Source organism: Macrotis lagotis, chromosome 1, assembly GCF_037893015.1.
Source record: "Macrotis lagotis isolate mMagLag1 chromosome 1, bilby.v1.9.chrom.fasta, whole genome shotgun sequence".
Taxonomy (NCBI): domain Eukaryota; kingdom Metazoa; phylum Chordata; class Mammalia; order Peramelemorphia; family Peramelidae; genus Macrotis; species Macrotis lagotis.
In genome coordinates, this window is record NC_133658.1 from 95,994,109 (window position 1) to 96,011,718 (window position 17,610).

At 35.8% G+C, this 17,610-nt stretch overlaps 1 long non-coding RNA gene across 1 annotated transcript in view; it reads right to left on the bottom strand.

Moving 5' to 3' along the window:
- Positions 1 to 6,632: 6,632 nt before the first annotated feature.
- Positions 6,633 to 17,610, bottom strand: part of LOC141513864 (uncharacterized) — a 187,859-nt gene continuing 176,881 nt past the window's right edge. Inside the window, exon 4 of the long non-coding RNA XR_012475897.1 lies at positions 6,633 to 6,790. This is a non-coding gene — a long non-coding RNA (uncharacterized LOC141513864). The remainder of the gene's footprint in view (positions 6,791 to 17,610) is intronic.

The window sequence follows — 17,610 nt, forward strand, 5'->3', positions numbered from 1 at the left end:
CTAACTCATATCCCACCTTCTCCCTTACCTGCAACAGTAGACCTCTTGCTGAGACCCTCAGAGACCAATCCCCTCTAACCGGAGGGAGAGAATCCACTCAACTCTGAAATTCTTCTAATTGTCTTGATTGATAGGTCAGTGGAAACACTCTAATATCTAGCAGGACAAGATGGGAGGAGGAAAACCTGTGCGAAGGTGGCAGGGGGAGCACTGTGGTAGCAGGGCAGATGGCAAGCTATATGGATAAGGCCTGGTTTTCTGGAGAATGACATATGGAGCACTTAGAAGTTAAGTGATTCGTCTAGTATCACCCAAAGATAGGCCTTGAACCCACATCTTCCAGATCTTCCACCATATATACTGCCTCTCTTAGTAGACATAGAGTAGATATTTAATTTTTTTCCATTCATTTTTCAGTTGAGAAAACTAAAATATAGCCATGGTTACACTGGAAATAGCCAAATAGGCAAACCCCTGTACTGTGATTCCAAATCCAGCTCTCTAGATTTATTGCTGTTCCTCCCCGAGTTCTCCTTCTTCTCCCTCCTTTCCTTCCCATCTAAATGATTTGCCTTTAATAGGTTATTTTTAAGGTTCTTATTGGCTTTTTAATGTCAATTTGAATGTGAGGGAAAAGGAATTATGAGGTGGTCTTTGGTATTATTACCTTTTAATCATCTAGAGACATAGGATAAACACTAGCAGAAAGAACATAAGATCAAGTGGTATGTGGTGGAAAGGACCCTGGACATGATCAAGAGACCTGTATTCTAGTCCTCGTTCTATGGCTAACCAGTTTTGTGATCTTGGGGAAATTGACTTGTCTCTCTGAGCCTGGGTTTCCTTATCTTCAAAACTAAAATTATGATACTTCACAAATATATTGCATGGATGAATTCAGAATGTTTATAAATTACTTTTTACAGCATAAAAGACTAGATTTTTGTTGTGCAGTCTTTTCAATCATATCCTTTTCTCCATGACCCCATTTGTGGTTTTCTTGGCCAAGATACTGGAGTGATTTGTTATTTCCTTTTCCAGCTCATTTTACAGATGACTAAACCAAGGTTAACAGGGTCAAGTGACTGGTCCAGAGTTACATAGGTAGTAAGTATCTGAGTTCAGACTTGAACTGAGGTCTCTTAACTAACAGCAATATTATCCTGCTACTTTTTCAGACTAACAGGATATATTCTATTTATTCAAATTCTAATGTAAGGTAGTTATTGGCCAGATAGGAGCATTTTAAAAGAAGATGATTTAATACTTACCATTTTACCTGTTTTTCCATGGGGCACAATAATAATTTTAAAATGGATCCCTCCTAGAAACCCTTAGTGGTAGATAAAAGAGAGACCAAAAAACATTTTTCCTTAGATTACAACCATTCAAGAAGACTCATCAGAGAACTCTTCTATAGTGCCTTAAATATAGGCAAAGTAACCAGTCTCCTAAGTGATATGAGTTTGAAAGTCTGAAAATATCTATTTATCTTCAAAAGATCTCTCCCTGGTATAACCATTAGAACCCTTGTAGCTTAAGACTCTTACTTGTGTTAAAATACCATTTTATTGTTTGCTGTAGTATATATATATATATATATATATATATATATATATATATATATATATATATATTACATATATATGTATATGTATAAACAATTTGGCCAACTATATATATATACACATATATATATATATATATATATATACATATGTGTGTGTGTGTGTGTGTGTGTGTGTGTGCGCACACACACAAACAGAGGATCTGTTTCAACCTCAGGTCAAGAAGACCTGGGTTAAGTCTTGCCTCTGACACTTACTGGCTATGTAACTCTGGACAGGTCATTCAGCTTACTTGATACTTCAATCAACTCTCAGAGATTATAAATTAGAAATAAATGTAGAACCAGTAAGTTGCTGAGGAGTTTCCTTTCTAGAAACTCCCCATGCAATGAAATTGCAAGTCCAGCTGAAAAAGAAATACAAATAACCTCTTGGAGGGATAATAGTTTTCCACCTCCCCTTCCCACCCCCAACATTGGACTCCAACCTTGGTACCTCCCAGGGCTCAGACATTTGAAAGAAACACATGATTTCTTTATTTTGAGTTACTCAACTTGCTAGCATTTCCATGGCATGCCTTCCCTGTCTTTCTGGCTCCTCATTATATATTGTCTTCTCCCATTCAAATGTAAATCCTTGATGACTGAGACTTGTCCAGTTTGCATGTACTTTTTTAACTGTGTTGCTTAGGACAGTGGCTAGCTTTTAAATTCTTTCTCTATATATTACACTTTTGGTCAGACAGGTGGCACACTGGATAAAATGCCAGATTTAGAGCCAGAAAGTCCTGAGACTCAGAAAGAAGACTGTTCCTTAGGCAGAGAAAGGGGTAGAAAGAAAAGGTATAAGAGAAAATAGAGAAGATGTAGAAACTGAAGATGTGGAAGAGAAGTTGAAGAAAAAGGTGGCCATTTCCAAAATTTCACATAGGGTCAGCTCTGGTCTTCTTCAATTACTTATGAAGAGTCACTAGGTCCATCTTTTTGAAAAAGCACTTCTATTGGAAAGGAGTTTCTCCAAGCCTCTTTTTATTTATATTTGCTAAGTTAAGGACACTACTTTCTTAGTCTTCCATCTTGGCCTCTTTTCTCTTCACTTTTTTAAGATCATAAAGACTGTGCCAACAAATGAGAGGGGAGAGGATAAAGATTTGAGAAATGTTAATTGAGGACTTCTTAACAACATCTTTTTTCCCTCTTTCCTTTTTCCTCTTTCCATATCTGCATTTCAGAGTTGGTTTTCTATGATATCCTTTTCTTTCCAAGTAAACATAAACTACTCTGCAGTTATCCTAACCAAAATCAGTTTCTTCTAGAAGCAGAGAACCCAAGCTGTGAAGGGCTTTATTTTCTAATATTAAGGAGAGTGTTTCTAATTTGTATAAAGTCTTAATCTGAGAGCAGAGGATTAGAAAATTCCAAATGTTTCAAAATGCTCAGTAGACTGACTGATTGCTTCTCTTGAACTAATTCTACCATGGAAAATATATGACCAGAGTAGCTAATGTTAGTTTCCGGGGAAAATTGAAATCATTTTGGTCCCAATGTTGTCATTATGATGCCTTGGATCAAATAATAAAATCATATTTGTATTGTACTCTTGAGGTTTGGAAAGCACTTTCCACAGAACAAGTATGTGGAGCAAGAGAACTTAAACTCCATCCTCATTTTACAGATGAGAAAACCGTGATCTGAGAGTTGTGACTTGTCTGTCATCACACATTAGTAAGAACCTGCAACAGGATATGAATCCAAGTGTTCTGACTCAAAAGTCTAGTTCTCTTCACTCTACTAATCTACCTTTCAGACAGAAGATGTCAACCAACAAACCAGGATTTATAGGTTGACTTTAGGGATTTTCTTAATGATACTATGGGGTAAAGTAGGAGGGAAAGAATGAGGATTAATATTCAAATTAGAATGAAAAATAAAATAGATAGTAGATAAAAGCAAAAAAAAGAAATGATTCGGGGCGGCTAGGTGGCGCAGTGGATAGAGCACTGGCCTTGGAGTCAGGAGTACCTGAGTTCAATTCCAGCCTCAGACACATTTAATAATTACCTAGCTGTGTGGCCTTGGGCAAGCCACTTAACCCCATTGCAAAAACTAAAAAAAAATGACTCAAATGAATCATTATTTGAGGAACTAAACTATTATGCTCTTGCAATGATACAATGACTAGTACAAGGTAATCTTTTAATAAATACTTGTTGACTGATTACTTTAGTACAAACTACTCAGAAGCCATGGGTCAAAAACTCTGGATTCTGCTAGATGCATAACTGGGTTATATTCTAGAATGGATCAAGGATTGGCAACTTTTCTGAAAGTCTCATGCCATGTTTTCATTCATGCCTTGGTTTGGGGGGAAGGGTGGCAGGCAGTGAGACCTCAACAATCTACCCCTGTCTGTCAGCATAGCTACTGTAGTCTGGGAATCCTGAAGAAGACCAAATTCCCCAGCACTAAAGAAAACTTGATTTTGGAGCAGATTGCAATAAGGAATGGGATAGAGCAAGACTGGTTTCCTTCCACTATTATCCTGATCACAGGTTCACTAAAAGTCATCTCACATGCCACCTGTGATAGATAGGCTAGAGATTGTCCACCCCTGGAAGAGATGCTTGGGGATCATATAGTTAGTGCTTAGGGAGCTTCCAACACTGCCCCCTGACAACAGAGGAGAAGTTTACCCTGCTCCTAATGTAACAGGTACCATGACCTCGTAGACCAAACTGAAGACAAGAGGATGCTATGGCCTGAAATCCAAGGAGGTCTACTTTCCACATTCTTTTACTCCCCTCCTGCTCAGCAAGGCTGAAACGATGTGTTTGACAGAAAAATCAAATGTGTCTGTGTGATTCACTCCCATACAGTGTAATTAGGCTGTTTCTGATAATTTCTACTGTTTGCAAAGACTACAGAAATTAAGGCAAACAGAAAAGATGGGGAAATACAACAAGAATATAAACACACCAGGAACCAATACTCTCTTCAAGAGGAATACACACACACACACACACACACACACACATACATACATATAGACAGACAGAAATACATACACATGCATACTGCACAAACTCTGAGAAAGCAAAATTCTAAAGAACCAAAGAAAAAAGCAAGCTACCATCCATGAGGAATTCAATTTGACAAATATTTATTAAAAATGTCTATTAAAGCTTAGAGAAATATGAATGATCTAAGATTCCATTTTATTAGAAGCAATTATATGATCTATAATTGTCCAGTCATTTGTAGGGAAGGAAGGGACTGATTATTTATGGTCTTAGATGCTTGGAAAGTCTAACTCTGGGGAGCCCACACATAGATTCATCTGATGACTTCCTGTTTCTTGCCTGGTTGCCATCTAGAGGAGATAATTCCCAGAAAATTCTATTTGCTTGCAGAAAATTCAACATATGCTGGAACAGAATAATCCAATTAAGGTCAGTTTTTGAATTGGATGCATATTTACCTTCCTTTTCTGTTGAAAGAGGGGGAAAAGATTTGCAGGGTCAGAAAGGAGCCTGAGAAAGGGTACAATTAGGCTTCAGTCTGGATATTGATGAACCACTGACTCATCCAAAGTCACAAAGTAAATAAGTTATGGAAGAAGGGTCCAAACCCAAGTCTCTCCTGATCTAAAGTTTAGAACTTTTTATTTTAACTACTTTATCATACAAGAATAATTTATTATCTACTTAATTCAATTTAATTTAAATAACTTAAGTATCTACTTAATCTAATACTCAGGCACTGTGCTAAATGCTCATAAATCTTGCCCAAAACATAGGTCAGATAGGCCTTTTTTCAGCATTCCCATCTGTGTGTTCTATAAAATGAAGGGATTTATGATCCATTGATTTGCCCAAGGTCACAAAGCTAGTATGTGATAGAGGCAAAGTTCAAATGTCACTTCATTTTACAGATGAAGAAACTGAGACCCAGAGAAATGAAGTGATTTCTTCAAAGTCATATACAAGTAGTAAATAAGAGCTACATTTTGAATTTAAGTCCTATTCTAAGACTAATCGTTCAGAACTCTTTCTATTTCATCTAATCATTTAATTTTTCTGGGCCTTAGTTTTTTTCACAAAGCCTCGCAGAGTGGTTGTGGGCCTTAAATAAAACAATGTAAATGTTTGTTATTATTGTAATGCTTTAATATTTATTAAGTGCAATAAATACATTCTCTCATTTGATTCTCACAAGATCCTATTAAGGTACAGACTTAGGAATGAATAAAGACTACCAAGGGACAGTAAAATGACTTGACCAGGACCACACAGTAAGTGTGAGAGATCAAACTTGAATCCAGTTCTATCTACCTACAATCACAGCTCACTGATCTTCTAGTTACAGTCCCTTTTGACTTCAGACTAAACTAGATTGTAAGCTCCTGGAGGGCAGGAACTCATTTTTTTTCTGTATCCCCTACAGGGCTGAACACAGCATGCTCCATAGTGTTTCACTTTTAAAACTGTATACTGTGCACTTTTCCTTTATCTTGGTTAACTAGGAGCCATTCAGATATCTCAACTTCAAGGAAGCTAGGTAGAGCTGTTAACTTTGCATCCTCTGACTAGATTTCCTTTCAGCTTTTCAGCAAGAGTTTATGAGGGGACTGAGGCCAAGGTGTTTGGAATGAGCTCATTCTAGTTGAAATTAAATATTCAAATTGGATTTGTTTTGAGGCTTTGCTCAGGCCTAAAGCTTCAGTTTAATGTAAATGGCAGTGTTTTTCAGAATAAAGGTTTCATCAGGTCAGCATGTAAACTTTTAGTGGAGTTTGTATTATCCATTTAGAGGAAACAATTTGTGTGACAGCCTATCCATCATAATCCCCCTCTTCAGATTTATGGTCACAAAAGACTCTTAATACAGGAGATGTTTTGGGGGAGGAGAAACATTTTCCACACAAGGAGTCTTGCTTTCCTAGGCCAGGTAACAAAGGGTCCAGAGGAATTTGGTGGGGGCCTCCCGACCACCTGCAGGTTAAGCCATTGGTCAGTAGATTAGCTACAGCTAAATGTTTTTTTTTTTAAAGCAAGTTACCCAGGAGAGCAAGCAAACAAAAATCTGATTTAAGATTACATATGGCAAACCAAAATTTAATAAATCCTTCACTGGTGAGCCCAAGCAAAAAGGTGTGAAGCCTCTGGGTATTTTTCTTGTAAGCCTAGTCTGTTGTCACTGGTCTGCAATAACTTCTGGTCCCACCTGCAAAGAGAAGAAGACCTCAGTGAAAAGAAATTCCCCACTTCCCCCTTGAGCAAGTCTTGGTTTATTTACTCTCGGGGCTTCAGTATACCAGCTCAGTGACAGAGTCAGCAAAGGACCTTCCTACCATGATCATTCTTTTTGTTACTGTAACTGCAGGGGCTTGGGGGGAGCAGAATCCAGACTGGGGATGGGTCTGCACAGGCCTTGGGAACTGCTTCTCTTGACCCTGCTGAGACTATGGATCCTGCCTAGGCAAGAAGAGGGAGCATTCCTTTCACTGACCACTATGGTCTCCAGAGAAAGAGAGTTTCCTTGAATGTGCTTCACTGTGGAGGCAGACCACAAGACAGAACTGTTGTCCTTTCTAATACCTTTAAGTCAATCCTAGCTTCTGGGGTGAGGAGAATAAAAGGTGCTTCTAGACATTAGAGCAGAGATCCTTACTTTATCCTTTGATAGACTAGCAAAGCCTTCTTATAATAATCTTCTTAAATAAATAAAATACGTTTAATTGCAAAGGAAATCAATTATATTGAGATATAGCTCTATCTATCATCTATCTATCTCTAGCCTAATGGGTCAGGGAGTTGATGAACTCAAAGAATCTGTATCTATATATCACATGATATATAAATATTACTATATAGTCTATATTGGTATAGATATGTTCATATATTACATTAATATAATATATACTATATACATACACATATATATGTTTCCTTTGGGGGAGCTATGCTCAATGATGTAGTCAAGAACCTTCATGTGATTAAAGGTTATCATGATAGAGAGACTCTAGGAACCCAGGAAGATGAAGATTTCTGATGCCTTCTAGTTGGCTAAGGTTGAACATTTGGGAAACATGATCTCTAATCCTTACTCTTAATAGAAATAATCTGCATTCTATAACATACATTCCTTTTCTCTCACCCTCCAAATCAATAGGATGAACATTAGAAATGTTTCAGGGTTCAAAGGTTATATGTGTGTATCTCTGGGCACTGATGCCTCCTGTTAAATTCAGTCTAAATGAAAGGGATCTGAAATGGAAAACTGCACAAATGCAGCTCCCTCCCTAGGGTTAATTGGTTTTATCCCCAGTCTCCTGAGAGTAATAAAAAGAGAAAGGGAAAGGAAGTGAATAGTATATATAATATTAATGTATTTATAGATTTATGCATGTCTATATTAATAGGCATACATGTACATGTTATGTTTGTATATATTTTATGTCTATATAAAAATGGCTTAGGGAAGCTAGGATAGTACAATGGATAGAGCACCAGCCATGAAGTCAGGAGGACCTGAGTTCAAATCCAGCATCAGACACTTGACACTTACTAGCTATGTGACCTTGGGCAAGTCACTTAACCTTGATTATACCTACTGTTCTAAGGTGATTTTCTTTCTTTTTTTGTGCAAATATCTTATTTTATTCTTACAACAATCCTAAGCAGTAGATGCTATTTGTATCATTATTTTACAGTGGAGGAAACAGAAAGTAAGTGATTTGCCCAGTATCACACACCTAATAAGTGTCGGGTGTCAGATTTGAACTCAGATCTTCCTGACACTAGGTTCTATAAAATGGCTCTTTTCACTCTGTCCTACTTTTTTTTTTTTAAAAAAAGCTCTTAGAGACTATTTCCTTGGATTTCAGAAATATCTGTACTCCGAATGAGATATTTGTGAACCTCTTGTCATAGTGCCCAGGAAACAATAGGCTTTATATAAATGATTGTCCCTTTGCATCTCATCTTCATAGTTAATGAGAACACTTTGTTACTTAAATCTTGGGAAGTAGATGAGCATTCTGAACTCCCAATTAGTCAGTACCCTGCCTTAAGTTATTAAGATAAGGACTTCATCTGACTGATCAGCTATCAAAGCTCTAAGGACAAGGTGGTCCATAGATTCTCATTTTTGCTTCCATCTTCAGCCCATGTGGTGATCTACCAATGCATGCTCACACTGTCATAAAGGTATTTGCCCTGGTTTTGTTAGGATTCCTCCTGCACCTTTCCATCTTCAAGTTTCCTATGGAGTCAATAGGCACATGAACCCTGATGAGTTTTCAAGTGGGGACCTTCTACCTGCATTTTAAGGTTTAAGGTTTCCTGTCCCATGGTCTTCTACCACCCATTTGCTGATTTATTTCACAAGTATTCTCTGACTAAGCCCAGAACTAGCCCTCTGAAAAGGATACAACAATGCAAAATATGCATAATCCCCCAATATAGTTCATATTCTAAAAGAGAGAGAAGATATACACAAATAATTACAGATATTCAGATCTCTCTCAGCTTCCTTATTTCCAGATTCTAAGGTTCTTTTCTTTCCTTCCTATTCAAGACTTCCATGGGTGTCTGGTGAACCTCCCTTTCTGTCTCCTGTCCTCAGTTCTTTATGTCTCTCCTAAATTATTTTCATTGTCATCTCTTCTTTATTTTTTCTCTCTCTCTCTCTCTTCTTTTCTCCCTTTCATAAGTTCTTATCTCAATTCTTCAACACTTAAATCCTGGTATCCACGAAGCAGATGAGAAGAGCATCTCTTTCACTGGGACCTACCAAAAATCTCCTCATCTAGGCCATGAAGTAGGTCCCTACTATCACCCATTATATATCAGACAAGTTCTATTAAATTCAAGAAATATCTAGCAAATACTTATGGCATGTAAGTCACTGGGCTAAGTAAACCCAATGAATTTTAAAAACAAAAATAATTGAGAACTCGTTAGTGGGAGGGGGTAGGTTTTGTGTCCCTCTTTAAGTCTGAGCAGGAAATGAAGGTGGGAAGCATCATCAAAAGCCAGCTTCTACCTTCCAATACTTGTGAAAGGATAATCTTGAAGCAATAGTTCATCATTAGTTCTTTGCCTGGATGCTTCTCAGTGACAATCTAACCCTAAGAAATGACATTTCTTAGAAATGACTTCATCCAACTTTGCAGGATCTATTCAAGCTCCCCAAAGTTAGTATCCCTCATCTCCAAATAACAGCAATAATGTATATTTTTATCATCCTTTAAGACCACTAGCAATAAAGACTCGACTGTCTCCTCATTGTAACACTCTTCTCTTATCTTTGTCACTGGTTTCTATGAATGTTAAACCCCCTTGCAGCAACTGATTTCAAAGCCATATTTCATCTGTATTCATCGTATGTATCCTTCCCCTCTCTAGACATAAGGATCATGTCCTTTCTTCAAGGTTAAGTTTAGTCTGTCTTCTTTGACTGAGTAGATAACACTGATCTTTCCCCACTCTGAACTTAGAATATATACCACACATTCTAGGATTTGATTGTTTTTTGTTTTGGGGGCGATAAGGTCTAGGTTGTTATTTAACTGCTATGAGAAACTCCCAAATAAAGAAATTTGCTCTACCAATTTAAATTAGCAACTTCTCTGAAACTTCTAGCCTGGGATAATTAGTTCTAGCACTGAAAGGTTAAATGAATTGCCCATAGTCACACAGCCTTTAGTCAAAGTCAAGTCTTGAATGCAAATCTTCCTAAGACTGAGACCAATTTATCATGTTGCCTCTTTATTCTATCTTAAACTGTTTTCTAATGGTGTTTTAAGTAGTGTTTCCCTGATTAATCTGTAATATCCTCAGGGGTGAAAATCATGTCTTCTCCCACAATACCTTAAATAGAGTCAGGGAACTAGGAGTTTGGTTGGTCCATCTCCTTTATAGATGCAGATGACAATTTTATCAAGTTTTCTTATCCTGAACTATCCCTGTCCTTATGTTTCTGTGTGGATGCATACAAAGCACTGGGGTTGATCTTCTAAGTCAATATTTCCAAGATGTTAAATATATTAAATTGTAAGCTCCTTGGGGGCAAGCATTTTTTTTTTTTTTGCCTCTTTTTCTATTCCCAGGGCTTAGTTAGTACAGTGGCTGTACTTGAATAGAACTGAAAATTATACCATTCAGGCCATACCTTGCCTTTCATTATCACTTGAGATTGAGGTCTCACATGTGACCTTATTAATATTTGACTCAATAGTGAATGGATAAAGCTTTTACTAAGCATTTATTATGTACAAAGCACTATATTAAGCATGGATCTGGTAAAGATTCTACCTGGTACTGACTGACCTAAAACTCACATCATAGCAAAATTTAGGGGATACAACCAAAGCAGTTTTAGGGGAAATTTTATGTCTATAAATACTTATATGAATTAAAGTGGAGAAAGAAAAGATCGATGAATTGGACATGTAACTAAAAAAATTTGAAAAAGAGCAAATTAAAAATTCCCAATTAAATACCAAATTAGAAATTCTGAAAATCAAAGGACTAATAAAGTTGAAAGTAAGAAAACTGTTGAACAAATAAACTGAGATGTTTTGTTGAAAAAAACCAATAAAATAGATAAACCTTTAGTTAATCTGATTTTAAAAAGAAATAAGAAAACCAAATTACAGTATCAAAAATGAAAAGGGTGAACCCACCACCAATGAGGAGGAAATTAAAGTGTTAATTCAGGGCTATTTTGCCCAACTGTATGCAAATAAATTTGACAATTTAAGTGAAATAGGTGAATATTTATAAAAAATATAAGCTATCCAGATTAACAGAAGAAATAAAATACTTAAATAACCCCATTTCAGAAAAAGAAATTGAAGAACCATAAATAAACTCCCTAAGGAAAAAAAAAAATCTTCAGGCCCAGATGGATTTACAAGTGAATTCTCCCAAACATCTAAGGAACAATTAATTCTAATCCTATATAAACTACATTTAAAAATAGAAGAAGGAGTTCTGCCAAATTCCTTTTATGACACCAATATGGTATTGATACCTAAACCAGGAAAAGCCAAAGCAGACAAAGGAAATTATAGACCAATTTTCCTAGTGAACATTGATGCAAAGTTTTTAAATACAGTTTTAGCAAAAAGATTACACCAAGTTATTACTAGGATAATATACCATGATCAGGTAGGATTTATACCAGGTAGACAGGGATGGTTCAGTATTTGGAAAACAGTGAACATATCAATAGCAAAACCAACAGAAATCATATAATTTCTCGATAGATGCTGAAAAAGCCTTGGACAAAATATAAAACCATTCCTAATAGAAACACTAGAGAGTATAGGAATAAATGGAGTTTCCCTTAAAATAATAAACAGTATCTATCTAAAACCATCAACAAACATTGTATGATATGTAATGTAATATAAACTAGGAGCATTTCCAGTTAGATCAAGGGTGAAACAGGATACTAATTATCACCACTACTATTCAATAGAGTATTAGAAATGTTAGCTTTCTAATACTATAAAAAGTATTAGAATAAGAGAAGCAATAAGAGAAGAAAAAGAAATTGAAGGATTTAGAATTGACAAAAAACCCAAAATCTTTTCTCTTTACAGATGGTATGATAACCGTAGAAAAATCAACTAAAATTACTTGAAACAATTAACAACTTCAGCAGAGTTGCAGAATTTGAAATAAAACCATATATCATCAACATTTCATTATAAAGTCCAAGGACAAGAGATAGAAAGAGAAATTACATTTAAAATAACTACACAACATAAAATACTCTCAAGACAAACACAATTACAAAATACTTTCCACACAAATAAAGTCAGATCTAATTGGGAAAATATCAATTGTCATGATTGGGCAGAACTAAGATAATAAAAATGACAATTCTACCCAAATTAAATTATTTATTTAGTGTCTTACCAATCAAACTACTGAAAAAAATTTACAGAGTTAGGAAAAATGGTAGCAAAATTCATCTGTGGCAACAAAAGGTCAAGGATATCAAGGGAATTGATAAAAAAATGCAAAGAAAGGTGGCCTAGTTAGATTAGTATCAAATCTAAAACATTATCATAAAGTAACAGTCATTAAAACTGCCTGGTACTGGTTAAGAAATAGATTAATAGACCAATGGATTAGAGTAGGTACAAAAGAAACAGTAGTAAATGTCTTGACAAACTCAAAGACATTAACTTCTGTGATAAGAACTCACTATTCAACAAAACTGCTGGTAAAACTGGCAAAACCTAGGCTTAGACCCATATTTCAGATGAAAGGTGAAAATGGGTATAGGATTTAGAAATAAAGGGAGATATCATAAATTAATAGAACAAGAAATACTCATCTGTTGGATCTATGGAAAGGGGAGAAATTTATGACTAAAATAGCAATAGAGAACATTATAAATTGAAAAATGGATTATTTTGACTACATTAAATTAAAAAGATTTTGTACTAATAAAATCAACATAGCCAAGATTCAAAGGAAAACAAAAAACTAGAAAACAATTTTCACACCTAATATTTCTGATAAAGGATTCATTTTTTAAATATATAGAAAGCTGAATCAAATTTATAAGATAACAGGTCATTCCCCAATGTTTTTAGATGAAGAAATTAAAGCTATATAAAATCATATGAAAAAATGCTCCAAATCATTATTGATTAGATAAATGCAAATTAAAACAACTATGAGGTACAACTTTAGTATCAAGTTGACTATGATGACAAAAAAAATGAAAATGATTAATGTTAGAAGGATGTGGGAAAATTAGAACATTAATACATTGTTGATGGAGTTGTGAACTTAACCAGTCATTCTAGAGAGCAATCTGAACTATGTCCAAAGAGCAATAAAACTGAGCATACCCTTTGACCAACCAATACTACTATAAGAGCTGTATCTCAAAGAAATCATAAAAACCAGGAAACGTCTCACATATTCAAAACCATTTATGGCAGCTCTTATTGTAATGGCTGAAAATCACTGGGGAATGGCTGAATAAGTTATTGGATGTTATGGTGTACTATTATTCTATAAGAAATTATACATGTTCAGACTTTAGAGAAGCATGGAAAGAATTACATGAACTGATGCTGAATGAAGACCAAGAGAACAATAGACACATTAACAACATTGCAAGATGATTGACTTTGATGATGCAGTTCCTCTCAAGGACAATCCTGAGAGACCTGCTATCTATAATGCCATCCACATCCAGAGGAAAAAATCATGGAGTCTGAATACACACTATGTTCACTTTTTAAAAAACTTCTTTTATGATTTTCCCTTCTTTTCTCATGACTTTTTCCCCTTTCCCCTTAGTTCTAATTCCTCTTTCATGACATGACTAAATATGGAAATATGTTAAACAGGATTGTACATGTACAATTTTTACCAGACTGTTTGCTGCCGGGATAGGGTGGAGATGGAAGTGAGGGTGATAGAAATGTGGAACTCATAAATTTGCAAATAGATGAATCTTGAAAAACTATCACTGTAGGTAATTGGAAAAATAAAAGAAAATTTCAATTAAAAACATTAAAAATAAAAGCAATTAATGATGCTAAGCATTATGTTGAGCACTGATCTGGTAAAGATTTTACCTGATACTCACTGACCTCATACTCACACTATCACATCTTGCTATTGTCCTGAAAATGCAAGGGGTTCATTTTTTAGTCCTGTAGCCTGCATAGAGCAGATGGCAATCAGTAAGGACACCTTATCAGGGGGCCGTTTAGATGCAACCTCTGACTATGTTCAAAGATATTTCTTCAATACTTCAATGGATCAGAGATTTCATCAATATGAGTATTACCTCCTGTGGTAGGTGAAACATTGACTCAAAGGAGGCAAGGCTAGTTTTTCTATAAAAAGTCAATGAAACCATCCAAGAGACTTAATTAGTCCAAGGGATTAAGGGGTAAACCATTGATGTAGCTTCCTGGTTGCCACTGGCACAAAAAGCCCAATACAAGATAGTCAGAACTCCTCAGACTCCATGGGCTTCCATGAGAGGAAATACACCTTACCAGGTTTGTCTCTGTCTTTCTATACAGGGATCCTTAACCTGAGGTTCATGAATTTGTTTAAATAGAATTCATTTCCTTTATAGGACTATGTATGTTCTTTTATAAATTTTATAATGATATTCTGAGAAGGGACCCACAGACTTCACCAGACTGCCAAAGAGGTCCATGGCACCTAAGAGGATAAGAACCCCTGATATAGAAGAATTGATTTGTGAATTATGTTGGCTAGTCTTCATTCAAGACTGAAGTAGCAGCATTTCCTTTGGGGTCATTTTCGGATAAGGATTTATTCTGTTCTTTTGTGATCATGGGGCTGCAAAGAAAGAAATTCCTATTAAAAACAGACCCTAGTTCATCTCCAGCATTAGGAGAGGAGAAATAATATGACACTGAGGCTACCTGGACAACTCTTCCTGCAGACTCTCAAATCAGAGAGACTTCTCAGAGAATGCATTAATGGTCCAGCCTCCATACTCTCCAATGACACCATGGATTGATTTCAAGGGGTCCATGAATTTAAAGGGGCAAAAAAATTACATCTTTATTTTCACTAACCTTTAACTGAAATTTAGCATTTTCTTCAATGAATTAAAAGCAGTTTTAAGATACCAAAAGGTTAAGATCATCTAGTCAATAGTAAAGAGGGAAACTATAACTCCCTGAACTAATAGTACATCTTTTGCTGAATATCCTTCCTATGCTATCATTAAGTAAAACTGTTTTTGTAAAATGAGAATTAAATACCTTGTTTTGTTATTTTTTAAAATTTTTTAAAGTTTATTTAAGGTAATGGGGTTAAGTGACTTGCCAAAGGTCCCATACCTAGGCAATTATTAAGTGTCTGAGCTTAGATTCAAACTCAGGTCCTCCTGGCTCCAGAGCTTGTGCTCTCATCCATTGTTTCACCTAGCTTCTCCCCTTGTTTTGTTCTAATGCAAAGTCCAAAACATCAAACTAACCCATCACAGGATTGACCCATAACCTTCACTGGCACAGCAACTCATTTCTACCTTCTCTTATCTAGGTTCTCACAATAGATTTTCCAGAGTAGTGTAGTGAATAGATGACAAGCCTGGAGTCAGGAAGACTCAAATTCAAATAAAGCCTTGGACCCATTAATTGTATGATCCTGGGAAAGTCACTTATCCAGGTTGGTTCAATTTCTTCATCTGAAAAATGAGCTAGAGAAGAAAATGGCAAACCACACCAGTATCTCTGACAAGATGACCCCAAATGGGGTCATGAATCACCAGACACAACCTAATGACTAAGCAACAACACCAACAATCTAATCAATGTGCTGAAACCCTTCCTCTAGATCAGGTATTCTTAACTTGTCATTACCTAACCCCCAAAGGATCCAGAATAGATTTCAGGAGTGGGGGAGGGGAGGAAGGCTGTCAGTGAACTTGAATGTGGAAAATATATATATATATATATTTATATATAATATATTATATATACACACATATACAGATATGTATAAATATATATAAAATCTTTATTTTCACTAACCTCTAGGTGTAATTTAGCTTTTCCTTAAATTATTTTAAATCATGATTGAGAAAGGCTCTATAGATTTCACCAAATTGCCAAAGAGATTTATGATACAAAAAATTTCCAGTTCCATGTCTTTTTATATTTCAGGATTACATTGCTTATGCATCTTGTTATCCCTATCCCTGCCTAAAAGAATAGTTTTGTAAATTATAATTGTTGTTCAGTCATACCCAACTCTTTTTGACTCCATTTGAGCATCTTACTATTTCCTTTTCCAACGCATTGGGTACAGATGAGGAAACTGAGGCAAATGGGGTAAATTGACTTGTCCAGGGACACACAGCTAAGTAAATATCTGAACTCAGAAAGAAGAGTCTTCTAGACCCAGCACTTGGCACTACCTAACTGCCCCACAATGGAATTCAAGGGATAAAAACAAACAAAAAGGTTTAGAGAATTTTGGGTCTGATATGAAGAGGCAGCAAGGTTAGACAGGAAGACCTGAGTTCAAATTCAGCCACAGCCATTTACTAACTGTGAGATCTTGAACAAATCACTCAACTATTCTCTACCCCAGTTTCCTTTTCTGAAAAATGGGACTGTAATAATCATAACACCTAGCTTATAGGGTTCTTGTGTATCTTGCTACTGGTTAACATATGTAAAGTGCTTTGCAAACCCTAAAAATATGTAAATAAAGCAATTATAATTTTTATAATTAGAAAAGAAACAATTTAACTTTGGACCAGCTTTGGAAAAGAAACTGATTTTGTATTGGATTCATGAATTCCAAAGATGTCAGAACTGGAAGAAATAATTTTAGAAATTAGAGATTACTTAGAGAAGTGTCTTTTGCAAGGTCATATTACTGACAGCAACTTTATTTTACTAGCAGCAATCCAACCTATCAAACCATCAAAGAGTGGTGTGATCTTAGAAATTAGTAATAAAAAGTTATAAAGATGTTTCAGTATCCTAAAATATTCATTTTGTGTCAGATATGAATGTGATGGGAGAAGATGGACCACCAGGAAGAATCTGAGTTATTCAGAACCTTTGCTTAATTATTTATAGGATTTTTTTTTCAAATTTAAGAAGTAAAGATGATAGACACCTGTCTTCATTGATAAGCATCCCTCAATGATTGAATCAGTCTTAATCCAAAGCATTCTCCTTTGAGTATCTCCTGAGATCCTCCCATCACTTTTGCTCCTCTGTGGAGGTTGGGAAAGACTTCAATATTCCCATCTGACAGAATAGGAAGCTGATCCCACAGTGAAGTGAGCTTGTAGAAAAACAGGGAGTTAAAACTGAAGTCTCCGGTTTCTCAATCCAGGCCTCTTTCCACAGTGAAAACCCCATGCAATCTGCCAAATGTTCATACTGATGCTTACAGTGGCTACTCGTAGAAAGGGGACCAGAAAGAGTGATGGATTTGGTGTCAGGGCTCTGTGGGAATGACTTTGGGAAAAATCACTTTACCTTTCTAAGTCTTAAT